General features: G+C 42.8%; 1 pseudogene; it reads left to right on the forward strand.

The window, feature by feature from the left end:
* Window positions 1-10,639: 10,639 nt before the first annotated feature.
* LOC129356829 (phospholipid-transporting ATPase IC-like) lies at window positions 10,640-26,378 on the forward strand (annotated as a pseudogene).
* Window positions 26,379-27,677: the final 1,299 nt, after the last annotated feature.

The following is a 27,677-nucleotide window of genomic DNA, read 5'->3' on the forward strand; positions in this document are numbered from 1 at the left end:
GGAGGAGAAGATGATCCTGCTGTATTTGGAGCTTAAATCTAACACGTTTCAAACTCTGCTGCGATTTGAATGCATATGTGAACGCCAAGCGGGCCAGAAACCGCTCCAAAAGCAGGAAGTGGACTACAATGCAGGGGATTCTGGGTAAGCACAACCAAAAACACATGCTAGTCTCTCACTAGCGTGAGAAATGGCAGGACTCATCGTTCAGCTTCTCTGACGCCTCCATCTTGTTTCATCTGGTGAAACAGGAAGTCGCTCTCAGCGTCTTCAGAGGTTTTTGTGTCGTTTCCTTCAGTGGTTCTTGGTGCAGCGACCCCACAGGTCAGGAGGGGAACAGGCTGGTCTGACTCAGAACCACAGCAGCTGCAGGTGGAGCAGATGATGGAGTTCTGGTTCCGGTGGAACCGGGTCGACCCGACCATCAGGAGGGGAAACAACCTAAAGTTAGAATCCATCCAGAGTTTCTTTAATATTTTCAACCCGTCTTCAGAAAGTTTTGTCATGACTTTCAGTCCATTCAGAAGAAGGAGAAGCTGTCAGACTCGACTGGATCCGCTGTTGGTCTTCTGAAGACGGTTTTGTTAAAGCAGCCAAGGCCGAATGTAAAACTTTAAAAGACCTTCAGAAGCTTCTGGACAAATCCAACCATGAGACGTTGAGCGCAGCTCTGAGGGAGAATCTGAATCAACCCGAACAATTCATTGATGTCGTGATGGTGAATTAATGAGAAACTCTTTTCTTTTCCTTGAGCATCAACCTGAACGCATCATTTCAGCATGTTGCTGCATTCATGACTCATCTATCTGATGCGTTTCTTCGCTCTGCCCTCCGGCTGCGTTTTCAACCCTAAGAAGAACACATTTAGTTTTTTCCATCCGTTACGAAACATTTTATTTCCTTTGACTGGAAACTGAAATAACAATTTCTTTCTCTGTTGAATCGTTGCTGGGTTTGGTTGTGTGCTGCTGCCCTCTGGTGGTCAGTAGTTGAAGCTACATTTCAGCCTATTTCACCATATTGGTTTAAATTACTACCCTATTAAAATAGGAAAGTAAAATAGAAATTTAACCCATAATGATTCATACATTCTGTAACGTAGGAAATCAACTGCATCCTGTTTTCTCTTTTCTTCCTGGAGACGAAGGATCAATCCAAATATCAATATCAATACTAAATCTGTATCAGATTGAAATAGTTTCAGATTCCCTTTGAATTTTTATTTTATTTTTTTATCTGCTCTCCAACCATTTATTTTTTCACTTTTAGGAAAAAAAGTTTAAGTTTTTTGTTTCTACTTTCTGTGTATCATGTCAATGTTTTTAAAGTAATTTTTAAAACCATTTCCTGCACAAAATCATTTTTTCTCGAGTGATTTTGATTCTCTATAATAATTTCATCATTTACTGCTGCACACAACCATAAGGTAAAATATTTATTAAATAATCCTTAAAACATTTTAAAATCCTCTTGAAATGCAGATGAATTTGTTTTGAGCTGAATTGTTATAAAGTTTGTTATAAAGTTTGTCCCTCAGTGTCTGAACTAAAGGCCTCAGAGGTCATGAGGCTTCAGTGAAAGTTGAACCGAAGTCACATGAAGCGCAGTGTTTAATTGATGGAGTCGCCGCCTGGCAGGAACAGGAACCAACTCAGGCTGCAGAATCTGGACTCGGATCAGCGATGAATCACATTTGGCTTCTCATCCTGCCAGACGAAGCGTTGATGTAAGAAACCCGCCCAGGTTTCCTGGGTCCGGTTTGTCTGGCTGAGACCCAACTAGAAAATAAACCAGGGGTTTTTGGGGCGTGGCCATAATGACATCATCGTTTGACCAGGAAACATCTAAAGGTCGCAGGACAGGAGGCCTCAAGGTCAAAGGTCGTTCCATCCAATAAGGCTCCTTCTCTTTGGGCCTCGTTCTTCCCCAGTCTGGACAGTTCTGATCCGACCCGGTTCTTCCCGGTCAGATGATTTGACTGGTCCATGGACTGAGCCGGTGTGGAACGTCTCAACCAGAATCAAAGGTCAAAACTCCAGTCAAACCAGAAGGTCCAAAGCTTTTCAACTGGGCTGGAATAGAACCAGCAACCACCAATAAAACCAACTGAGTCTGATTTTCTGCTTCTTTAGATCCGGTTCCTGTTTTTACATCCAACAGACTTCAGCTGAATCTGTTGGACTCGGATCAAGTTGATTCCTGGTGGAAATAAATTCCTGGATCTTTTTTCCAAACTGGTTTCTGATCCAGTGAAACCAGTAAAGTTTTTATTGGGACTGATTCAACGTTTAATGGAGATTATTAGATTAAATCTCAACTCATGTTAGTTTATAGTTCAGTTTCTTAAAGACAAACATCAAAGTGATCAAATGTCTATACAGGAATTATTTCCACTTCAGTCGATATGCAGATCAATGAATCTGATTGGATCAATACAACATCAACTGGACATTATGAGTTGATGTAATGTAATGAGTTGTGCCAATATTTTCCTGCAAAGAAAATATTGTTTTGAGCCACAAAAGTAAAAAAATAATCATTTCTACCAAAACTTTTTTTAAAAAATTAAATTTAAAACCTTTTGAAACTCATAAATGTTTTTGTTCTCAAACTTCTGACATTAGTTTGGACTTTTCCGGGTTTCCTGTCAGAACTCATCCGGTTTTCAGCAGGTATCAGGAAACCTGGACCTGCTGTGGCTCCGCCCACAGACCAACACCTGGTCCAATTAGCGCCCAGTTTCCGCCCAGATCCAGGTGAGGCTCGGTTCCGCTCGCAGCCGCCTGTTGTTTTCGGCCCGGAGGCGTCGGACCGGTTCGGCCGGTTTGTGGATCAGGGCGGGGATCCGGAGCAGGAAGAGGAGCTGCGGCTCGGAACAACATGGTTCGGTGACACGGCGGTACCAAACACCGAGCAGAACCCAGAACCTTCCGAGCTTCACCAGAACCTCCGCTCAGCTCTGGTGAGTCCGATTCCAGGTTCGGATGTTTAGTTGAAGCTCAGAGATAAAAATGAAACCCAGAAGGTTCGGAACTCGGGTTCGGTTCGGTTCTGATGGAAGGTTCTTATTTAGCCTCAGTTACACATTTGATAAGTTTCTGAACCGGTTCGGTTCTGGATTCCGGACCCAGATTAAAAGGTTCTGTTGTAAAGTCCAGTAGAACCAGTTGATTGAACTGGATTCTGATCCAGAACTGGAGCCGAACTGAACCCAAAGTTCTGCTGAGCAAAACCAGAATTTAAAGTTTCATCTCAGAAATTCTTTAAATATGAAATATGAGAATATTTTATGTTTTCGTCCAAATTAATAACTTTAAAAGTTTTAAATCTGAAAAGTTTTGCTGGTTTAAACTTTTAAAATCTTGATGTCAGAAAATGAATCTTTAAAATGTTTGTTTTTAGTCTGTAGATGATTTTCTGCTTTCAGCAACAAAAATAACTCAGTGAAAATATGAACCAGCGTAACGAGGCGATCGATGTTCACCTGGTCTGGAAAATTCATTGGAAGGAAAAACTGAAGTTTTTAAAATGATTGAAAATATGTTTCATAAAGTCAACATCATGACTTCTGATCAAAATGTTTTGTAATAACAGATGGAAAAAAGATATTTAACATGATCCTTTCTGCGGGTCGCGGTTCTGCTGGTTGCGGGTTGCGGTTCTGCGGGTCGCGGTTCTGCGGGTCGCGGTTCTGCGGGTCGCGGTTCTGCTGGTCGCGGTTCTGCTGGTTGGGGTTCTGCTGGTTGGGGTTCTGCTGGTTGGGGTTCTGCAGGTCGGGGTTCTGCGGGTCGGTTGTCTGCGGGATGATTCTCTATTTTTAGAATAATCTGTTGAACGGCGATGACTCAGAAAACAAACTGAACACAAATGACGTCTGGAATCTGTGTTGTATTTTAACAGGTGTGGAAAATGAAAAACATTTGTTGTGTTTATTTCTGAGAAAGAAGTGCAGTGAGCTGCATGACGGCATTAACAATATTCACAGGTTTTCACCTCAATAACTGGGATGTCAGAGCGTTTAGAAGCAGTCAATATCTCACCAATAAACTGATCAGTTTCGATACATCAGCTCTAATCTGAGCTAATGGTTCATCTGAGCCTGGAGAGCAAATCCACATTTAGTGAAGTCAGTTTTTGTCTTCGTTTCTTGTGAAGGTTTGGTTCTGTGTGAAGGTTGTGAGTCGTAAATATCCGACCAGCAGCTGGTAACTTCACACATTTTCAGGTTTGAAAACAGGAATTAATTCAGATCCAAAACAAACTAATATGATTCTAAATGAGTCATAAAGCTGTGAAAAACTATGAACTCCTTCTACTTTTAGTTTTTGTAAAAACTTTAATGTTTCTCAACATCAAACAAACATTATTAGATTAAAGCAACAAAAAAATGAATTCAAATAAAATTTTCCTACAGCAACCTGGAAACAATCATCACAGCCAAGACATGACTTGTTCTTCCTGCAGCAGCAAGAAAACCGCTAATGAGCCGTAGGCATCCCTGAGGAGGAAGCCATTTTGAGTTCAAAGGTCACAAACTGATGCTGATTTTTGCCTTCAGGTTTTCTGTAAGGCAAATTTCAGCAGCAAATTATTAAATGTAGTAATCAAATGAATGCTGGTTCTCATCCAGTTCCTGATCACAGGTTCTTTTCTGTGGTATGGAAGAACATCGGTGCCGAGATTTTACTCATTTTTTAGGGTGGGAAGATTTTTCTTCACTGCAAAACAAAGAACTGGTGATAAATAAGTTCTGCTGCCAGAGCAGCACTGAAGCTGCTGAACTGAAGTAAAACCGGATTTAAAAGAAGTTGATCAGTAATTGATCATAACGGGGCTCAAAATTTTCACTTCCTGCATGTTGAATTCACGACTTTAATAAAAAATCGGATTTCTATGTTTCTATAGAGCCCAACATGGTAACATACTGACTACATATCACATCACAGCAGAACCCCAATTCAACAAGCCTGAGCTGTATTTTAAAACATCAAACATTATCAAAGTATTTTAAAGTATTTTAAAGTTTGTTCCTACTTATCATCTTCGTCTCCATAGAAACTGAAATCCTGGCTTAGTTTTACGGTCTCAACCTGCTGAAAGTCGACCTGCTTCCTGAACGCAGCACTCGGCTGGTTTTAGACTTTTATTGACCTCTGACCTCGCCTCCATTCGACAGCGATGTTGCTCCATAAACAAGCCTCCTCTCCAGCAGGTTTTGTTTAGGGAAATGTTTTCCATCTTTATGGAAAACTCCAGGATGCAGGATTTAAATCCGGAGCTGAGAGGCAAATGGAGCGACTGGTAGATTGAGGTCAAGACGTCGGAGGATGAACTGATGAACGGATGAACGGATGAAAAGAACCCTGACGCTCTGGATCTGAGGCTCCGCCCCGTTTCCAGTGACAGAAACTAATTTTCCTGCAGCTCGGTTTCACCTCAGAAATGTTTTCACATAAACAAAGCAGGAACTCGGATCACAGATCAACCCGGAAAAATGGAAAAATGTAGATCTGAGGCACAAAGTTGTTGGAATTTCATCCAGAATTATGAAAGAATGAATGTTTTTATTTACTGGGGATGATTGATTGTTTATTATTGGGGATGATTGTTTATTGACACGCTGATTTCATAAGGAAGTAAAATGGAGTTTTTTATTTACGTTTTGTGTTTGTAGTTGATCTTTACATATCTGCCGGGCAACACATGTAAATAAACATTCAAATCCAGGATCCCTGTGCAGCAGCGCCGGGCTGGCGGTTCTGTTCTGGTTCTGTTCTAGTCGGGTTCTGGTCGGGTTCTGTTCTGGTTCTGTTCTGTTTCTGTTCTGGTTCTGTTCTGGTTTTGTTCTGGTTCTGTTCTGGTTCTGGTTCTGTTCGGGAGTTAACCGACGCTCCGGTTCGTTCTCTGGACTCCAGCTGTGAGTAAATCTCTGATTTTGACTCTGAATCTCGTTTTGGTCGAATTGTCGCGTTTCAGATTCTCTAATCGCTGATGGAGTTTCTGACGCCTCGACGTTTTAAAACGCAGTAAAAACCGGAGCTGCGATAAATATAACAGTGAATCTGTTGTTTTTCTAATACGTTTGTAAACTTGCAGCTTGTTGGAGTTCAAAAAGAGAAACTGATCTGTTGCTGCACACTGCTGGTCAGCTGCTTGAAAGAAGCCTGATGTGATTTATTTTAATAAATTCTTTTTTTAATAAAAAAGTTCAGAATGAAAATTGAATGTCATCCAGTTTTAGGGATTCAGGTGTGGAATATTAATTGTGAGGAGCTGAAATTATATTTTTCACTCTGAAAATGTCTGAAAGTAATTTGCTAAATAAATATTAAGGTTTGATTGATTTTGAGTTTTTCTGCTGAAACTTTATTTTATGTTTCAGGAAAGATTTTGCGCTTTGTCTTCTTTCCATTGACATTAATTTAAATATGTTTGTTTATTTTTCACTTGCGTGTGGAAAAGTAAGAAAATTAAAAAAAATGAATTTGAAGTAAATTTCAGCTTTTCCATGAGAACAAGTTACTGAAAAACTAAAAGTTTGGAGCCGATTAAATTAGTTTTTAATCTTCATTTTAAAAGAATGATGGAGTGAATGTTTTAACTTCCTGGTCGGTTCTGATCCGTGACCCAGTTTGTCCTCATGGCCTCCAGCTGGAGCCGATCGGAGCCGATTTATCTTAACGGATCGTCTCTTTCTGACTTTCTGCTGTTTTTTTGTTCTCTTTGATGGAAATGTTTTGGTTTTTACTTTGACTTGAAGGGAATTTTGCATTAATGCAACCAGAAGCGGATTAAAACCGGATCCGGAGTCGTCCGGACAGTTTTCCTGCTTCCTGTTTCTCCTCCTCGCCTGTTTTCTTCTCTTCGACCCGTTTGCTCATCTGAGCCGCTCCGGCTGCGTCCGCTCAGGTTTCACTGTCGTCACGCAGGTATGCGCCCCTCCCTCCCGCGTTGCTGACGCCACGGTGGCACGCCGAGCCAGACACCTGAACCTGTTCTCGGACCTGCTGCTGCTTCCGGTTCTGGTCTGAGCGGCCGGGTCCGTTAAATGCGAGTCTTGGTGGTTTGAGGATGAATCATTTGCTCTCTGCAGAGATTAAACCAAATGTTTGTTCATAAGATGCAAACCGTTTCCTGTTGTGATGAAGTTCATGAAGATGTTCAGTTTGTGCCGCTAGTTTTTAATGACAGACTGTCGGGTGGTTTGTGCCTGTCGGCCATCTTGGATGCGCAGCTCGGCGTTGGTCTCCAGTTGTAATGAATTGATTAGAAACTGGTTTGTAGAATCATTTGTGTTTGAATTCAAGTATTTAGATTTTGACCCAGACGGAGAAATAGATTCCAGATTCCTTTAAAAACAGTAAAATAAAATAAATTTGCACATCTTTCTAGAGTTATTGCTTCGACCAATTTCAAGTAAATTAAAAAAATGTATTTTTAGTTATTTTTCTTGTGTTAGGATTAGGATAATTTGTCAGATTAATCCTTTAAAACGACTTTAGGCAGAAATGAAAACATTTCATCAAATTATTTCATGATGTTTGCAGATAAATTGTCTGAATTGCTCTTAAATTGTGACATGTGAGACTAAATATTTGGAGAACTGTGAGCGCTGCGTCCTTTAATTTAGTGAAATAAAGGAACTATTTCTATATATTCCTAGAGATGCAGCTGATCTTAAATCCTCTGGTTGGAGAACAAGTGATGATTTGGCTTCAGTAAATAAAAAGTTTATTATGAATGTTCCTGTTTTTCTGTTCCTGTCTGTCTTCGGTCCATTCGGGTTAAATGAAGGTTTTGTTTGTCCCTCTGATGTCCAGGAGCGATAAAAACATTTCCTGTTTTGCTCAGAAACAGCTGCTGGCATCAGGAGTTTCTGCTACCTGGAGCTTTTTTACTTCCTGGTTTCTTAAATCTGATCATCAGGAAGAAGAACCACCTGCAGGTTTCTGAAAGGACATTTGTCTCGGTGAAGGTGTGACTCAGGGCTTTGTGTTCGGATGTTTTCCCTCGTTGAATGGACGATGATGTCAGTTTGGCTTTTAATCCCAGCCCAACTGGACGGGTCCGTCTGGCCGGGTCCGTCTGGCCGGGTCCGTCTGGCCGGGTCCGTCTGGACGGGTCCGTCTGCAGCTTCGTTCTCGTTCATCCAGTCAAACATTTCCTTCTTTTTCTCCTGTGGTTTCGTGTTCATTCATTCATTCATTCATTCATTCATTCATTCATTCATTCATTCACCTCCAGCAACATTTCAGCTTTAGATTTAGAGAAGTTATCTGGAAAACATCAGAATGTCGATTAGAACATGGATTCAGATTATTCCAGAAGTGGGTTTGATAATCTCTCGGGATTAGAAAATTAAAAACAAAAAGAATCTTTCATGTTTTAAACCGGCTGCAGAAGCTCACAGGAAATATTGGACTATTTTTGTTTCTCTAGTTATTCTGATGATTTAGATGTTTTTTTCCAAGTAACTATTTTACAAACTTTCCCTTTTAAATGCTCGTAAACTTTAACTTTGTAAAGATTGAATCCAAAATCATAAAACTAATAACAATCAGAAATGATTTAGATTATTCATGAGCAGAATGAAAACTGTTGCCCTCAGATTATTTCTTAATATTTTTGAAGGTTACAATAAAATGACAGTAATACAGTAAGTAATAAACACTCAAAATGTTTAACATGAAATTAACTCGTTTAATATTCCAACAGTTTTAATATTTTTATTGATTAAATGTTTATTTATTTATTGTAAATATTCTGTTTGTGATTTTTGGTCTTTTATTGACTGTAAGTGTCATTAAACATTTAAAATGTTGCTTAAGGATTATAAGTTTTATGATGAAAATGTTTCTGGAGCCTGAAACATTTTATGTTCAGGTGTTTTTATCACTTTGCTGGTGACACGTGTAGCATGTCAGGCGTGTGCGAACAGGCCGGGAAACATGAACTGTGTGTGTGTGTGTGTGTGGTGTGTGTGTGTGTGTGTGTGTGTGTGTGTGTTTGTGTGTGTGTGTGTGTGTGTTGTGTGTGTGGAAACCTGGTGTGTCTGGGATTTTTACCCTCGGCTCCTCTGGGAAAAGCAGCTCCTTTCTCCAGCGCTCTGGTTTTAAACCGACCAGATAATCGACTTCCTGACTGGAACGGCTGAAAATGTTGTTTCTGTTTGGTTCTCACCAGTTTGGGTTCCAGTTCCTGAATCAGGAATGTCACATTCCTGCCATATTAACCAGTTTGGATTCCCTCATTGTCTCTGTTGCGTCACATGAAAATGTTGGGCTGATGTGGGCGTGGCCTGTGGCTCTGTGTTTCTCTGAGGAAACGTTCAGGAGTCAAAGTATCTCCTAGATCCAGTAAAATGGTTGGGAACGTCCGGCTCTGTTGGGAACGTCCGGCTCTGTTGGGAACGTCCGGCTCTGTTGGGAACGTCCCTCTCTGTTGGGAACGTCCGGCTCTGTTGGGAACATCCGGCTCTGTTGGGAACGTCCGGCTCTGTTGGGAACATCCGGCTCTGTTGGGAACGTCCGGCTCTGTTGGGAACGTCCGGCTCTGTTGGGAACGTCCCTCTCTGTTGGGAACGTCCCGCTCTGTTGGGAACGTCCCTCTCTGTTGGGAACGTCCCGCTCTGTTGGGAACGTCCCGCTCTGTTGGGAACGTTCGGCTCTGTTGGGAACGTCCGGCTCTGTTGGGAACGTCCCGCTCTGTTGGGAACGTCCCGCTCTGTTGGGAACATCCGGCTCTGTTGGGAACGTCCGGCTCTGTTGGGAACGTCCGGCTCTGTTGGGAACGTCCCTCTCTGTTGGGAACGTCCCGCTCTGTTGGGAACGTCCCTCTCTGTTGGGAACGTCCCGCTCTGTTGGAACGTCCCGCTCTGTTGGGAACGTTCGGCTCTGTTGGGAACGTCCGGCTCTGTTGGGAACGTCCCGCTCTGTTGGGAACGTCCCGCTCTGTTGGGAACGTCCGGCTCTGTGGCGCTCCGATGGCGGACGATGTTTTTAAATCCTCCAGACTTCAGATTCCTGATGAGAAATCTAAAAACACGTAAATCGTTCGTTTTGTTTCTCTTGGGAAAGTTGCATGTATGAAAAAGTTTTTCTATCCTACTGATCAATAATAATCAATGTATTGACATGAGAATAATTTTTTTGGATGCAAATTCAACCTTTGCTACGATGACCAAAAGTTCACTAAAGGAAATGATTAATCAGATTAATCATGATGTATTGATTACTCAAATAAACATCCAATTAATGATTAACTGGAGGATCGAGAATCAAAATTCATCTTTTTGTAACAAAAAAAGTTATTCTGCATTTGCATTTAAGAAATAAATGTTAATTTAAAATAAATAGTTTCATTTGCATCGTTTAACATTTAAGTGGTTTAATAAAATTCTCCAGATTACTAAAATGTTTTCTTACAAGAAGGAATTGAAATGTTTTGCATTCTTTTGTTTTCCAATATTGTATAAAATAAACTCAAATGTTTTAAATGAAAAACCATCAGAATGTGCCAATAATCAGTTACTAAACTAATCGTTAGCTGCAGTTCTACGTTATTTGGTTTATGAAATATTTCTGCAGATGTTTCCTGAGTTCATCCATCTTGATTCTCAGGAAACACGCAAGGCGCCAAGATGAGTCGGCGAGTGAACACGCCGGCGCCGAACGATGAGGAGATGCCGTACAGCGACGACGAGACGGACGGCGAGCTGGACGACGACTCCGAGAGCGACGCCGACGAACCGCAGGAAGCAGATCAACCCGCAGAGGAGGCGGCGGCCGCGAGGGCCCCGGGTGAGCGAAATGGATCAGAACCAGGAGCTCAGGATCAAAATCACATGGAGGGAAAAAAGAGTTACTTTGAACAAAATATTAGAGCCAGATGGATGGAACATTATCAGATTAAATATTACTAAGATAACTGTGAGAATAAAACTCTAATATTACAACTCATAATAAAAACTTTTAAGTTGTTATTTTTAGCGCTCAACTAAAACTCCACTGTACAGTTTGAACAAACTAAATGTATTAATTTATTTCAGAAATGGGCTGGAAAGTGAAAGCCAACGACAGAGCGTACCACCAGCTGCTGAGTTCAAGAAGAAAGTTTTCCTGTGCATCAAGAAGAGCCGATACTCTGTAAGCCTGCAGCTCTAACCCAACCCAACCCTAACTTAATCCTAACCTGAACCCCAACCCTAACCTGAACCCTAACCTAACCCTAACTTAACCCTAACCTGAACCCCAACCCTAACTTAACCCTAACTCTAATCCAACCCTAACCTGAACCCCAACCCTAACTTAACCCTAACTCTAATCCAACCCTAACCTGAACCCCAACCCTAACTTAACCCTAACTGGCAGCTCCAGCTGGACAACCTGTTTATGTTTTTAATATTATTTTAATCACAATCTGCTGTGGTTTGAGCTGCTCTTTTTCCACCATGACAGCCCCGTAAACTCGGCCGTGTTTCTGTCTCTGAGGCTGAAACCCGACCGTCCGGATCAGCTGACCGTCCGGATCAGCTGACCGTCCGGATCAGCCGACCGTCTGACACTTTAGACTCACCGGGAGGCGTTCCAGTCCAGACACCAGAAAATGAACTTGTATTGACTTCTCATCCAGAACTGAATGAAACTGACGGTTCAAACCTTCAGATGGAAATGTTTTATTTTAGACAGTGTGAGAAATAAGATTCAGCAATTTAAAATTTTTATTATAATATTTTGTGGCGCTATTATCATAACCTAAAAATTTTCTGAAAAGGGTATCAAAAGTTTTAAAATCCTGGAGATGAAAATCCATCGTCTGCAGAGTCTGGATGATTTTAAGGTTACAGACGAGAAAAGATTAAAAGTCTCTCCAGTTTCTATTCAACCAACTTTGGCTCATAGCATAGCGTAGCATAGTATAAATAACACAGCAAGGTCTTCAGAACATTTGGGTTCTGGTCATTTTTCAGGTTGTTTTGTGGTTGTTGTGATTTTGGCCTGAAATGGAAGCAGAAATAAGATCTGGATGACGTTGAGGGTTTTATTCAGCTCTGCTGGACCTTTAAACCTGGACGGGATGCGATTGTCCGTCTCTCAGCGGCCGTTGTGTTCAGTGGTTGAATGAATCGGACCTGTTCTGGTATCTGATTTTAATCTGAAACTGTTTCTGGACCTCTGACCGAACCCAGTCAGCCTCTAATTAACTTTTAATGGGAGTCAACAGACAAGCGGCCCCTGCTGTGCCGGACCTGCCTGTCCCTGACCCTGACCCTGACCCTGACCTCTCCATTCATTTAATCACGCTGGCCGTTTTTCTTCCCTCTGCAGGGAAACGCCATCAAGACGTACAAATACAACGTCATCACCTTCCTGCCCCTGAACCTGTATGAGCAGTTCAAGAGGGTGGCCAACATCTACTTCCTGGCTCTGCTCATCCTGCAGGTTGGATTCGCTCTGATGCTTTTATCTGCTCTGAAGATGGAAATAATAAGTGGAGCTTTTGGTTGTTCTCAGATCATCCCAGACATTTCCACGCTGCCCTGGTACACCACTCTGATTCCTCTGGTGATCGTTTTGGGAATCACTGCAATCAAAGACCTGATTGACGATCTGGTGAGGCGTCCATGTTGAATCCTGGAGATTTTAGCTGCATTTGAAACAAATAAAAGCTGTTTGGATTATGATGGACTCTGTTTCCTCCAGGCGCGTCACAGGATGGACAAGGAAGTGAACAACAGGAAGTGTGACGTTCTGCTGGACGGAAGGTGGGATGAGATTCCAGTGGGATGAGATTCCAGTGGGATGAGATTCCAGTGGGATGAGATTCCAGTGGGATCAGATTCCAGTGGGATGAGATTCCAGTGGGATCAGATTCCAGTGGGATGAGATTCCAGTGGGAATCAGATTCCAGTGGGATCAGATTCCAGTGGGATCAGATTCCAGTGGGATCAGATTCCAGTCGGATCAGATTCCAGTAGGATGAGATTCCAGAGGGATGAGATTCCAGTGGGATCAGATTTCAGTGGGATCAGATTTCAGTGGGATCAGATTCCAGTGGGATCAGATTCCAGTGGGATGAGATTCCAGAGGGATGAGATTCCAGTGGGATCAGATTTCAGTGGGATCACATTCCAGTGGGATCAGATTCCAGTGGGATGAGATTCCAGTGGGATGAGATTCCAGTGGGATGAGATTCCAGTGGGATCAGATTCCAGTGGGATGAGATTCCAGTGGGATGAGATTCCAGTGGGATCAGATTCCAGTGGGATGAGATTCCAGTGGGATGAGATTCCAGTGGGATCAGATTCCAGTGGGATGAGATTCCAGTGGGATCAGATTCCAGTGGGATGAGATTCCAGTGGGATGAGATTCCAGTGGGATCAGATTCCAGTGGGATGAGATTCCAGTGGGATGAGATTCCAGTGGGATGAGATTCCAGTGGGATCAGATTTCAGTGGGATCAGATTTCAGTGGGATCAGATTCCAGTGGATCAGATTCCAGTGGGATCAGATTCCAGAGGGATGAATTCCAGTGGGATCAGATTTCAGTGGGATCACATTCCAGTGGGATGAGATTCCAGTGGGATCAGATTCCAGTGGGATGAGATTCCAGTGGGATCAGATTCCAGTGGGATCAGATTCCAGTGGGATCAGATTCCAGTGGGATCAGATTCCAGTGGGATCAGATTCCAGTGGGATGAGATTCCAGTGGGATCAGATTCCAGTGGGATCAGATTCCAGTGGGATCAGATTCCAGTGGGATGAGATTCCAGTGGGATCAGATTCCAGTGGGATGAGATTCCAGTGGGATCAGATTCCAGTGGGATCAGATTCCAGTGGGATCAGATTCCCGTGGGATGAGATTCCCGTGGGATGAGATTCCAGTGGGATCAGATTCCAGTGGGATGAGGTTCCAGTGGGATGAGATTCCAGTGGGATCAGATTCCAGTGGGATGAGATTCCAGTTGGATCAAATTCCAGTGGGATGAGATTCCAGTGGGATCAGATTCCAGTGGGATCAGATTCCAGTGGGATCAGATTCCAGTTGGATCAGATTCCAGTTGGATCAGATTCCAGTGGGATCAGATTCCAGTTTATTAGAAATGATTTGTTTTGTTTTGAAAAGCTGAATATTGTTTTTGCTTCAGCTTTAAGGAGTCCAAGTGGATGGACGTCCAGGTTGGAGACGTGTTCGCATCAGGAAAAACGACTTTATTCCGGTATGAATGTTTTATTTGAGGACAATTTGCTCATTAAAAATGATTCTTTAAATTCAGCATTTTGTCCCTTAAATTTGAACAGAAAGTTGTGAATCTGTTTTATTTCTATTAGTGGTTTAGTGCTAACTATACAACGGGAATTCAAATTTAGGATTAAGATGGTTTTAAATTAGATTTAGTTTTTAATGAGCAGATAATTTTATGTGTGGATGATTTTATGATGGCCTGAGTATTTGATGTTTCTCTCTTCAGGCGGACATGTTGCTGTTGTCCAGCTCCGAGCCGAACAGCTTGTGTTACGTAGAAACAGCCGAGCTCGATGGGTAAGAGCTTTCATCTGAAACAACTAATTTTTAATATTTATACAATTTTAATGCAGAAATTAAACCAAACTGAGTTTTTTTCCAGCAGGATCATTTAAACCACAGATTAGTGGCGCTTCCTGCTTGGGAAAGTTTTATTTAATCAAGTTTTTGTTCCTGATTGCTGAGTCAACACATCACTCAGCAGTAAAGTGAAGAATAAATTTAACATCAGTCCTGAATGTTTAACTTTGCAGTTTATCTTGAGACTTAAACAAGAAGCAAACGGCTGCTCCTAAAGTTTCAAACTGAATCGGAGAAAAATAAACTAATAATATTTACTGTCAAGATGCAGAGAAGTTTTACTTTATGCTTTTTAAAAGTGTGTCTGTGAATTTCCTCTGGTTCTTTGATTTCTCAGAAAATGATTGAAATGTTTGGGATATTTTGTCGTTTTGCAGAGAAACCAACCTGAAGTTTAAGATGGGGCTCAGAGTGACGGACGAGAGGCTGCAGGAGGAGCGGGAGCTGGCGCAGTTCAACGGTGAGCAGGCCGCAAACTTTCACTGCAAAACAGAAAATGAGCTTTTTATTGAACAAAAACTGTTCTAGAGTCTTAGACCAACAGAAGGTCTGCAGCAGTGGGAAACTCACTGTGTGAAAATGAGCAAAAATTCAGACTTTTATGTAGAAATTCATAAAAAAAATAGAAATAGTTTAATTCGGGAAAAAAGTTTTGAAATATTAAATGAGATAAATTGGGGCCTCAGTTAGTTGTTTTTTTTTAAGTGTTTTGAAACAATTTTTTTATATATAGCTTTCAGTGTGATGATGTCAAACAATTTAGATTTGCATAAATATAAATTTGGACCTTAAATTTGTCCAGGTTCATTTAAAACTAAAAACTATTTTGAAAATAAAAAATGAGGAGAAAATTGTTTCATATTTTTTTTTCAGTTTAAAATGAATTGATTATGATGATCCAAATTTAAGCCTGGATTAAATTCATTGTCCCCTGAAAATGATGAAGCTGACGTTTTAACTGGTGGAGTTTCTGTTGTTTTTTCGTTCTAATGTTTTATTTCCATTGTAATCTGCCAACGAGAGTTTAATAATCTATATTATCAAACTGATTTTAATGTAGTGGAAAGTTTCACCAAAGTCAAAGCCTTAAGATAGAAACAAAGAATAAATGGGAATAAATGCACACCGCACTAATGAGCATGTAATTCTTCTGCAATGGGAGCCTTAATAACTATTTAAATGTCATTAATTGAACTGTTGATACTGTTTTAGTTACTTTTTGCCTTTTTTTGTTGCCCTTTCATCCGTTTGCAGCTCTGATTGAATGTGAGGAACCAAACAACCGTCTGGACAAGTTTACAGGGACGATGTTGTGGGACGACGACCGTTACCCCCTGGAGCTGGACAACATGTTGCTGCGAGGCTGCAAAATCCGAAACACCGACTACTGCCACGGCCTGGTCATCTTCGCTGGTCCGTCGCTGTTTAGTTGGTTTTCTCTTTGAAATTCAGTTGGAAATAAACATGAACTTGTCAAGTGTTGTTGAATGGTGGTTGCTGAGGTCTGCTCTGTGTGGTTGTAGGAGCCGATACCAAGATCATGAGGAACGGAGGCAAAACCAGGTTCAAGAGAACCAAAATAGACGAGCTGATGAACTACATGGTTTACACAGTGAGGCAGAATGAACTTCATTTACCTTATTATTCAGGCTCAGCAGGGTTTCTTTCAGTTTCATATTTCAGTATAAAAAAGTAAATCACAGTGAGTTATTATTTACTTCTGACTTTTTTTTTCTCAAAATTTTGAATTTTTTTCCTTAGAATTTGGATTTTTTATTTTATTATTATTATTATTTTATTGTTTAATTTTTTTTTAAACATTTCTTTTACCATAACAATGTTTGGTTATTTATTTGTATTTTGACATGGCTCGACATGATTGGCGCTGATGTTGTTCCGTAGCTGACGGTGTGATGGAGGCTTATGCAGGAACAGTGGTGCATCCTGTGGCGCCCCCTGTGGGCAGCAGAGCTGAACGCGTTGTGCTTCCTCTGCAGATCTTCGCTCTGCTCATCCTGGTGTCGGCCGGCCTGGCCATCGGTCACTCCTTCTGGTACCAGGACATCGGAACCAACGCCTGGTACCTGAACGACGGCAAAGACCACACCACCGCCTACAGAGGCTTCCTCAGCTTCTGGGGCTACATCATCGTCCTCAACACCATGGTGCCCATTTCCCTCTACGTCAGGTCAGGCTTTGGCATTACATCGCAGACAGTTGTTGTTTCTGTTTAGATTCTCTGTTGGCTAAAATATTAGTTTTGTTTAGTGTGGAGGTGATTCGACTGGGCCAGAGTAAATTCATCAACTGGGACCTGCAGATGTATTATTCAGAGAAAGACACACCAGCTAAGGTACGGCCAGCTGGTGGCAGAGGATCCAGTCGAGCTTCACTGACTCATTTAGTCAAATGAAAGAAATTCAGAGCATTTTTCCATCTCTGCTCCTTCCTGTGTTTCTCTGTTCAGGCCCGAACGACGACCCTGAACGAGCAGCTCGGGCAGATCCAGTACATCTTCTCTGAAAAGGAACTTTGACACAGAACATCATGCAGTTCAAGAAGTGTACCATCGCCGGGCGGAGTTACGGTGAATATGAGCAACGCGGCTGAATGCTGGGGACTCCAGAAACGCACTCCAGAAATAAATTAATAGAATTCAACTTTGTCATTGCACTGTCACATGTACAAAGCAACGAAATGTAATAAATGACATTTAACATGAGATTAAAACACTTTGAGTTTTCTGAATTTAAACTTGAGGCTAACACTGTTAAGTATGTAGCTAAACTTGAGGCTAACGCTGCTAAGTAAGTAGCTAAGTTTTAGGCTATCGCTGCTATGTAGCTAAACTTGAGGCTAACGCTGCTAAGTATGTAGCTAAACTTGAGGCTAATGCTGCTAAGTTTGTAGCTAAACTTGAGGCTAACGCTGCTAAGTATGTAGCTAAGCTTGAGGCTAACGCTGCTAAGTATGTAGCTAAACTTGAGGCTAATGCTGCTAAGTATATAGCTAAACTTGAGGCTAATGCTGCTAAGTATGTAACTAAGCTTGGGCTAACGCTGTTAAGTATGTAGCTAAGCTTGAGGCTAATGCTGCTAAGTATGTAGCTAAGCTTGAGGCTAACGCTGCTAAATATGTAGCTAAGCTTGGGGCTAATGCAGTGACAAGTATCTCTTGGTAAACCTGTAACTAAGACATTTTTATTTATAACAGTTAAGTTACATATTTTAGTTGAAGTAAAACTAAAACTGTTGAAACCTGGAGAACTGAAATGTTTGTGTTTTCCTGACAGGTGGCCCAACCACTTCAGAAGGAGTTGCTCTGGACAAAATAAAGGTGCGAGTCGACATTTAGAATTTGAACTGTTGTTTGGTTTTGATACAACCACAGTGTCAGTTTGGGTTTAGCTAAGTTATTTGGCTTTAACGGGTTTAAATTTATAAATTTAACTGTTTGTGTGAAACATGCAGATTCCACCGTATTATTTATCAAATGATGGAAACTTCACATAAAATGTTTAATGTCTTTTGTTATTGATAATATACCAAAACGCGCTTTTTGTGTCCTGCCTGTTAGCCGGTGGACTGGACCTGGAACCGCTATGCTGACAGGAAGTTCCAGTTTGTTGACCACTTCCTGGTCGCCAACATCAAATCCAAGAAGGACAAAGACGCTCTGGAGTTTTTCAAACTTCTCTCGCTGTGCCACACAGTCATGGTGGAGAGCAACGACGGTAAAATAAATGATTTGGAGAAAATGAAAACCTGAATGTTTTGTTGATTTGAAACGAAAGCAAAAACTCCACCTGACCGGTTTTCTGTCTCCTGCTGCTAGGCGAGCTGGTGTATCAGGCTGCGTCTCCTGATGAGGGCGCTCTGTGACGGCAGCCAGGAACTTTGGCTTCGTCTTCCTCTCGCGCACACAGGACACCATCACCATCTCAGAAATGGGCCAAGAGGCCACCTACGAGATGCTGGCCCTGCTCGACTTCAATTCCGACCGCAAGCGCATGTCGATCATCCGTAAGACCAACAGCCGCTAACGTTAGCTTAGCAGCCCAGAAGGGACTGTTAGGTATTTTCCTCGAACCTACAATAAAATAACCACAGACAACGTATATGAATTAAATATGGTCAGGCTTCTGCAGAAGGAGAAATCCCGATCAACAGCTCCTCCGGGCTGGTCAATAGAGAGTTCCGATCTGCTTTCACGTGAGCTCCCTCTTTATTGTCAAAGAACATCTAACAACAGAGGTCGTAAAACATTTAACACAAACAGACCAACAACTCAGTTCAGGTGTGATATCTAATTTACAATCTGAGCCCAGTTCAGCTCTGGGTCAAACTGTCACCTAAGACTAGGTAGATAAACACCAGAGAAAACTTTAGGGTCTGAGAACCATAAAGTTTTACTATCTCGCATGAAGACAGTCATAACCTCCAGGTCAGCCCATACACACATAAGGAAGAGAACACTTTAACAAAATGATAATATCAAAAAATCTCTAACAGGACAGGAGTATTTAGATGGTGCTAATCAGACCCAACACTGTGTGGAACGGATGAGATCTGTCAACATGAACCAGCTTTATGTTCTGACCCATCATTAGACGACGGCTGTCTGGTCCGTTTGGTCCGTTCGGTCGTGGAGGTGTGAACGCTGAGGTCAGAGTTCACATCAGTCTTGGTTCAGTTGAAGTGAACTTTGGTGCGGTTCGAATTCATATAACCGCTCCAAAAGCAGGAAGTGGACTACAGAGCAGGGCATTCTGGGTAGATACAACCCAAACAAAGGGTCGCTAAGGAGCGTTAACCAAACTGTGTGCTTTATGTGTGAGGCTAACCATGTGTGAGGCTAACCATGTGTGAGGCTAACCATGTGTGAGGCTAACCATGTGTGAGGCTAACCATGTGTGAGGCTAACCATGCGTGAGGCTAACCATGTGTGAGGCTAACCATGTGTGAGGCTAACCATGCGTGAGGCTGACCATGTGTGAGGCTAACCATGCGTGAGGCTAACCATGCGTGAGGCTAACCATGCGTGAGGCTAACCATGCGTGAGGCTAACCATGCGTGAGGCTAACCATGCGTGAGGCTAACCATGCGTGAGGCTAACCATGCGTGAGGCTAACCATGCGTGAGGCTGACCATGTTTGAGGCTAACCATGCGTGAGGCTAACTATGCGTGAGGCTAACCATGCGTGAGGCTAACCATTAACGCTTTCATTCGTGAGGAGCAGATGTTTTTGTGAATTTAACTTGGTGGCTGACGGCTCGTCCGGTCTTGTTTGCAGTGAAGTTTCCTGACGGACGAATTCGTCTTTACTGCAAAGGAGCCGACACCGTCATCTATGAGCGCCTGTCCCCAAACACCAGGCACAAGGAAACCACCCAGACCGCTCTGGATGTGAGTCGCTGCTTCGCCTGAACATGAACTCTGCCAGGAAGGACATTGATGTATTTTGTCTTGCAGGAGTTTGCCAGTCAGACCTTGAGGACGCTCTGCCTGTGTTACAGGACATCAGCGCCAGCGAGTTCGAGGCTTGGTCCCGCAGACACAAAGAGGCCCAGCTGAACATGGTGGACAGAGAAGCCGCCCTCGACAGAGTCTATGAGGACATCGAGAAGAACCTGATGGTAGGTGGAAAACACAACAATTCAAATCAACATCTATACATACAACTTTGCTGATTGGTCTAGTTTGTCGTCTGCAGCTGATTGGAGCGACCGCCATTGAGGATAAACTTCAGGATGGCGTTCCAGAAACCATTGCCAACCTGGCCAAGGCTGGCATCAAAATCTGGGTCCTGACTGGCGATAAGAAAGGTGAAGGGGAGACAGGATATGATCCAACGTCCCACTGGAGACGGAGTGGAGTCTCAATGTTTTTGTCTTTCCTTCAGAAACGGCAGAAAACATCGGATTTTCCTGTCAGCTGCTGACGGACAAGATGCAGATCCACTATGGAGAGGATGTTAAGTGAGTCTAAACAGGTTCCACCAATCAGAATATGAGAGATGCTCAATGCTATCACCAGCAGGGGGCACTGCTAGCTAAACAGAAAATTAGTTTAGCTATTAGCCGATTAGCTACTGATAGCAGCATGCTAATACCAGCAGATAAATGCTAACAAATCTGAGAGCAAATCTAAGATTCACCAGAATATCTGAGACATTCAGCTGTTTGTCTGATAATCTAAGACACTTTAATGCTCTATTGTAAAATATTTTCAGTGGGAAGCTGCTGGCCCGTTCAAACCGCCCGGAGAAATGAAGGTCCATCATCGCATCAACTTGGCAAAAAGAAACCGACTGCACCTTTCTTCCCTGGAACCAACAACAACGCTCTGATCATCACTGGAGGCTGGCTGGTTAGACCCACTCACTCACTCAGTGACCATCCTGCACCGAATTACCACAGTTTCACATCCAGGACTCAATCTGTCGCTTTATTAACTTGAAATTTTTTTTTCAATCTTTTACGCCGTTGTTTCTAATATATCCTGCCAGTTCTGGAAGAAACATTTTGTCTTCTGGCTGAGAAAGTGTTTCAGAAAATGTTTGTTTTCTTAGAACGAGATTCTTTACGAGAAGAAGAAGAAACGCCGCAGGCTGCGTCTTCGCCGTTTAGGAAGGAGACAAACTCCGAGCAACCCTCAGGATCCGCTGAACGACGAGGAAAAGGAAATGAGACAAGTAAGACCCACATCCACCAGGGGGAGCCGGCGCGCCGCAGTCTGAGAACAGCCGCGCTCCTTCACGTTCTGCCGCCATGTTGGATGTTTTTCAGGTGGACTTTGTGAACATGGCCTGTGAGTGTGAAGCGGTGATCTGCTGCCGCGTCACGCCCAAGCAGAAGGCCAACGTTGTGAGTCTGGTGAAGAAGTACAAGAAGGCCGTGACGCTGTCCATCGGAGACGGCGCCAACGACGTCAACATGATCAAAAGTAAGGAAGCAGATGAGCTGCCGGCCCTTTAAACGCATCCTGACCGATCGTCCTCTGTCCCTCCAGCCGCCGACATCGGAGTGGGCATCAGCGGTCAGGAGGGGATGCAGGCCGTCATGTCCAGCGACTACGCCTTCGCCCAGTTCTGCTACCTGCAGCGCCTCCTGCTGGTGCACGGCCGCTGGTCCTACATCAGGATGTGCAAGTTTCTCCGTTTCTTCTTCTTCAAGAACTTCGCCTTCACTCTGGTCCATTTCTGGTACTCGTTTTTCAACGGATACTCCTCTCAGGTCAGCAGCACCGCGATGCGCTCCGACAGGCTGCGTTCACACCAGCCGGTTCAGTCCACTTCAATCAAACCAGTCTGTTTGTATGCAAAGTCTGGTTCATTTAATCAAATAAAAAAATCTACATCGGAGATTTAAGCTGCGCTCGATGTCTTCAGAGGGTTTTATGTAATTTTCGTCGGTAGTTCTTGGCGCAGCGCCTCCACAGGCGAGGAGGGGAACAGGTTTGGTTCATTTGACAGGATGTGATGTGAAAGTCAGTGATGATGATGATGATGATTAACGTAGGTTGTGTCCTGCAGACGGCCTATGAGGACTGGTTCATCACGCTCTATAATCTGGCCTACAGCAGCCTGCCGGTTCTGCTGGTCGGACTCCTGGATCAGGTAAAAACTCGTTTCTCTGGATCGCAGTTTTGATCTGACTCATTTCCAGTCAAGCTGCCCTGCAGGTTCCTGAGGTGAAACGTCAGCAGAACCAGAGAAATAATCAGCTCAGGTCCCTCTTGACAACGAGATCCAGATCTCAACGGGGTTTTCCTGGTTAAATAAAGGAAATTAAAATAAAACAATACAGGAAACATGGAGGTTTATTGTTGGCTTGGAATTTTATTTTCTGTGAATCAGAAACTTCAATATTTGGAGAAATTTTTGGTTTTTCTTGACAGTTTAGTTTAATTTTGTTTCAACTTTTTGTTTGTATAATTCAGTTAATTTGAATTAGTTTCTAAAGTGGGTTTGCTAGTTTAATTTTTTAGTTTAATGGTTTTTTAGCTACAGTAGTAGTTCCTTAGTTTCATGCTTTAGTTAGCGTAGCGTTGCGTTGCGCGGCGTTGTGTTGCGTTGCGTAGCGTGACGTAGCGTTGTGCGGCGTTGCGTTGCGTAGCGTGACGTAGCGTTGCGTTGCGTAGCGTGACGTAGCGTTGCGTTGCGTAGCGTGACGTAGCGTTGCGTTGCGTAGCGTGACGTAGCGTTGCGTTGCGTAGCGTGACGTAGCGTTGCGTTGCGTAGCGTGACGTAGCGTTGCGCGGCGTTGCGTTGCGTAGCGTGACGTAGCGTTGCGTTGCGTAGCGTGACGTAGCGTTGCGCGGCGTTGCGTTGCGTAGCGTGACGTAGCGTTGCGCGGCGTTGCGTTGCGTAGCGTGACGTAGCGTTGCGCGGCGTTGCGTTGCGTTGCGCGGCGTTGCGTTGCGTAGCGTGACGTAGCGTTGCGCGGCGTTGCGTTGCCACAAGGAGGATTATAGAGTAACATCATTTGCAGATTGCTCATGTAAAGTGTTTTTTCAACTAAACACTATTTTAACAATAACTGATCAAAACTAGCAAACAGACTCTAGAAACTAATTAGAATGAACAAAATCACAACTAATGAAACGAAACTACAATAGAAAACCCAAAACTATTAAAATGCCCAGGCATGCCTCCTCCTGTCCACCAGGTGGTGCTGCTGCACTTTCTGTTCTTTTCATGTTTGTCTGAAGGTCTCAGTGGATCTCAGTGTAAATCGGTTTAAGTGATGGACTTTGAGCCATTGGAGGCGTTTTGGCAGTGAAACGTTTCCCGGCGTTTTGTTCCTGCAGGACGTGAACGACTATCTGAGCCTGAAGGTTCCCACGCTGTATCTACCCGGCCAGCAGGGTCGCTGTTCAACTACAAGAACTTCTTCATCAGCTTGTTCCACGGCATCTTCGTGTCGCTCATCATCTTCTTCATCCCGTACGGAGCGTTCCTGCAGACCATGGGTCAGGACGGCGAGGCGCCCTCCGACTACCAGTCCTTCGCCGTGGTTACCGCCTCGTCGCTCATCTTCGTCGTCAACCTGCAGGTCAGAACAACGAAGCAACGTTGAGAATGAGAATGAGAGGCTGAGGACTGAATGAGCAGAGTAACGTCTGAACAAAACCATTTAGAAAAGAACTGAATAAGTTACTAACTAGCTACATTTCCTGGAGCTTAAATGGTTGATCATCTAATCAGTACTTAACTTTTCAGCAAATACTTTTTCCTTCTACTTGAGTAAATCATGCTGAAGTCGTTTCCCTCTGACTGGATTCAAATCTTTGGTTCTGTAAAGCTTCACAGGTTGAACCTTTGTTGGTAAGTCAGTTTCTAAATGCCAGATGTTCTGACCCGTCGACCCGTCTGCCTCCAGATCTCTCTGGACACGTCGTACTGGACCTTTGTCAGCTGTTTCGCCGTTCTGGGCAGCATCGCCATCTACTTCGGCATCATGTTTGACATCCACAGCGCCGGGATCCACGTCATCTTCCCCTCCGTCTTCACCTTCACAGGTCGGCTCCTCCGAGCCGCTCCGGTGTTCACTGAGGCCCGGTGTGTCTCCGAGTAACCACTGACCGTGTGTGTGTGTGTGTGTGTGTGTGTGTGTGTGTGTGTGTGTGTGTGTGTGTGTGTGTGTGTGTGTGTGTGTGTGTGTGTGTGTGTGTGTGTGTGTGTCTGCAGGCGCGGCGCCGAACGCTCTGCGCCAGCCGTACCTGTGGCTGACCATCATCCTGACGGTGGGGATCAGCCTGCTGCCCGTCATCTGCATCCAGTTCCTCCATAAAACCATCTGGCCGTCTGTCAGCGACAAGGTGAGACACAAAACCACAGACAAGTCAGTTACTGGCAGATTCTGGAAATACGGATTTTAATCTCAGTGTTTTTGGCATTAATGTCGTTTTAGAGCCGTTTGTATTTCAGTTCTGCGTCTCAGTTTTATGATTGGAAGGTCAAAAAACTCACAGTTTAATTAAACTTGTTGTGTAGGATAACGTTGTTTGTTTCAAACTTAGTGTATTTCATTATGACCTAGTAGGACCATTGTAGACTGAAAAACAAAATTTTAAAAATGAGAAAAATTTTGAGATTTGAGAATTTTCTAGAAAATTTGGAAATTTCTAATTTCAAGCAGCTAAACATTTGTGAGAAAAAAACTCACATTTTGAGATTTATTTCAGAAATGTCCATGTTTTCACTAGAAGATTTCTGAGATTGATCTTAATTTCCTGGTTTTTCTCTTGCAGATTTTTGACTTGAGGCTCAGAAAACAAATTTATTCTGGGAAATTTCTGGAAGCAATCTCAAACCTTTTTCTGTCTATATTTCTGTAAAAGCCATTCTAGTGTTTTTAAAAACTAATGGAAACATTTTTTCATACGACCGGACGTTACTACTGGCAGAAACAACAAAGGCAATAAACAGGAAGTGGAAGTGATGATGCGGCGTTATTTTAATTACTGAATAAATGGGATTTTAACTGTTTCTCATTCAGTGGAAAAACCAGATCTGCTTTTGTTTTGTATTTCCTTCCATCCTGTGGAAAATGTCCACTAACATTTTGCTGCGTTAGTTTGACGGTTCTGTTTGCGGTTCTGTTTGCGGTTCTGTTTGCCGTCCTGCAGGTCCAGAGGAACAAGAATAAGTACCTGCAGCAGGCGGAGGAGGAGAACAGGAGGAAGAAGGGCGAGCCTTCAGCCTTCGTGCGAAACCGAGCGTCCCGCCGCTCCGCCTACGCCTTCTCGCACACGCCCGGCTACGCCAACCTCATCTCCACCGGCCGCAGCATCCGGCGGCGCGCCACAGCGCACGGCGGCGCCGCCCAGGAGAGGAGGCGGCTCCCGGAGGCCGTCTGATCGGAGCCGACCGGAGCCACGCTGCAGCCGGAGGGTTTTGTTTCTGCGGATGAACCAGACAGGAAGTGACGGAGGAATCCCTCCTGGCTGAGCTTCGCTCCAACTGATGACTTGAAAACACTCACCGAAGAGACGGCCGCCGCTACCGGGGGTCAGAGGTCACCCGCGTGACTCACAATGTCGTTTAACTCAGGATTATTTTTAAATAGAGACTTTTTTTAGCAAGATGGCCGCCACCGACTGACACAAGGCCGTTAGCGGCGTAGCCTAGCATCCACTGAGCACTTAGAGGAAACCAGCAGCTGAGTTCTGCTGGTTCTGCTGGTTCTGTTCGTTGAGCCCAAACCACAAACCGTCACCATAAAAACTCTGATGAGGTTTTATTCAGTAGAGCTGGGATGCAAACTGCGCCAGGCCTTTCTTAGAAAGGCAACATTCGTCTTCATGAATGTGCTGAAAGGTTCTGTAAACTTGGTTCTGTAAACTTGGTTCTGTAAACTTGGTTCTGTAAACTTGGTTCTGTAAACTTGGTTCTGCTGCAGGAACTTTAAACTGATTTTCCATCAAACCTCATGTTTTACAGCTTTGCAGTGAAATTCTTCAGGGTTTCATTAAAATGACCTGATGCTTCTCTTACTGTCTTTGGTGAAAAATTGAATTTTAACTTTAACTATGTTCTTGTTGACTTGAAGGAAATGTGGAGTCTCTCTCTGCCTCGTGTTTCCTGGGCTCAGATGTTTCTTGTTTCCAGGTTTGTCTCACATTCTGGGACATTTTTAGCCAAACAGACGTTTCAGGTTCCGACTGTTACTGGATCCGACTGTTAACGGAGAGTCGACCTGCTAACAGCTTCTTATGTGATGCAGTTTTATCCTTTGGTTGTTAATAAAAGCCAGCGGCACATTTAGCAATCTGAGTGACGTTTCATTTGGGGTCTTTAAAAAGTAATGAAAAGGTCTGGACACATATTTATTTTCTGCTGTGATTTGATTTCATTAAAGGTTTATGTTTTGCAGCCTGGCTGCGTATTCTGGGTGTATTTAGAAATTTATTGTGAAGGAAACAATGAGAAGAATGATTTGTGTCCCTTATGGAGCTCCGTAGATGATTCTTCTAAAAATAAAAATACATTCACTTATTTTCTTTACATGTCTGATTGATGGAAAAGTTTATTTCCTTACATTTTACTTTAATGAACTTGGTTATAATGGGACGTTTTAGTTTGAATCACTTCTGAAAGCAAAAACAACTTAAGATCAAAGCATCAACTCTATAGAAAGAAACAAAAGTCTCATTATTTTTCTGTTTTTCTGTTGACATGAATCATTCAAACTGCAGGGGGCAGCAAAGAGTCAATGGTTTTACACAATAAGTCAACAGTATTTATTTTTGTTACTCTTGGCTGATGAAGCATTTAAATGTTTCTGCGTGTTTCCTGACGCCATCATTACGATGAGCAACACGTTGAAACGCAAACTTTACCAATCACTAACTAAACCATAAACTACTAAACCATAAACTAACTAAACTATAAACTAACTAAACCATAAACTAACTAAACTATAAACAACTAAACCATAAACTAACTAAACTATAAACTACTAAACCATAAACTAACTAAACCATAAACTACTAAACCATAAACTAACTAAACCATAAACTACTAAACCATAAACATCATCTGCACTTTACCATAATTGGACCTGCTGCTTCTTCTTTGGTGTGGTTGAGTGCCTTTAGTTAATTTTAGTTGTATATATTATTATTATTGTGTATTTGTTTATTTAATATTGTATTTTTTGACTTTTTGCACGGGAGTTGCAATAGAAATTTCGTTGAATCCTGTTCAATGACAATAAATGCTATTCTATTCTATTCTATTCTATTCTATAAACTAACTAAACCATAAACAAGCTTTCAACCAAGCTTGTCATATGAAAGTGATTTTAATTTAATCACTTTCATATTGAAACAAACAGATTTGGAAAACTGTTTTCTTTGCCTGATTTTGTTATTTTGTAGTTTTATTTAATGAATTATTTTGATCTTTAACAAATCTTCCTCATCAGTTAGAATGTTGGTCTGTCTGAAGATGGAACCATTAATGATTCAATGGGGGTTTTCAGTATTGATTGGTTTTATGATTTATTGATCAAACTTAAGGAGCCATTTTACAGTTTGACCTACTTATAGAAACTGGGATGGATTTG

This window comes from Poeciliopsis prolifica, unplaced genomic scaffold (assembly GCF_027474105.1).
Source record: "Poeciliopsis prolifica strain line A6 unplaced genomic scaffold, Auburn_PproV2 SCAFFOLD198, whole genome shotgun sequence".
NCBI lineage: Eukaryota > Metazoa > Chordata > Actinopteri > Cyprinodontiformes > Poeciliidae > Poeciliopsis > Poeciliopsis prolifica.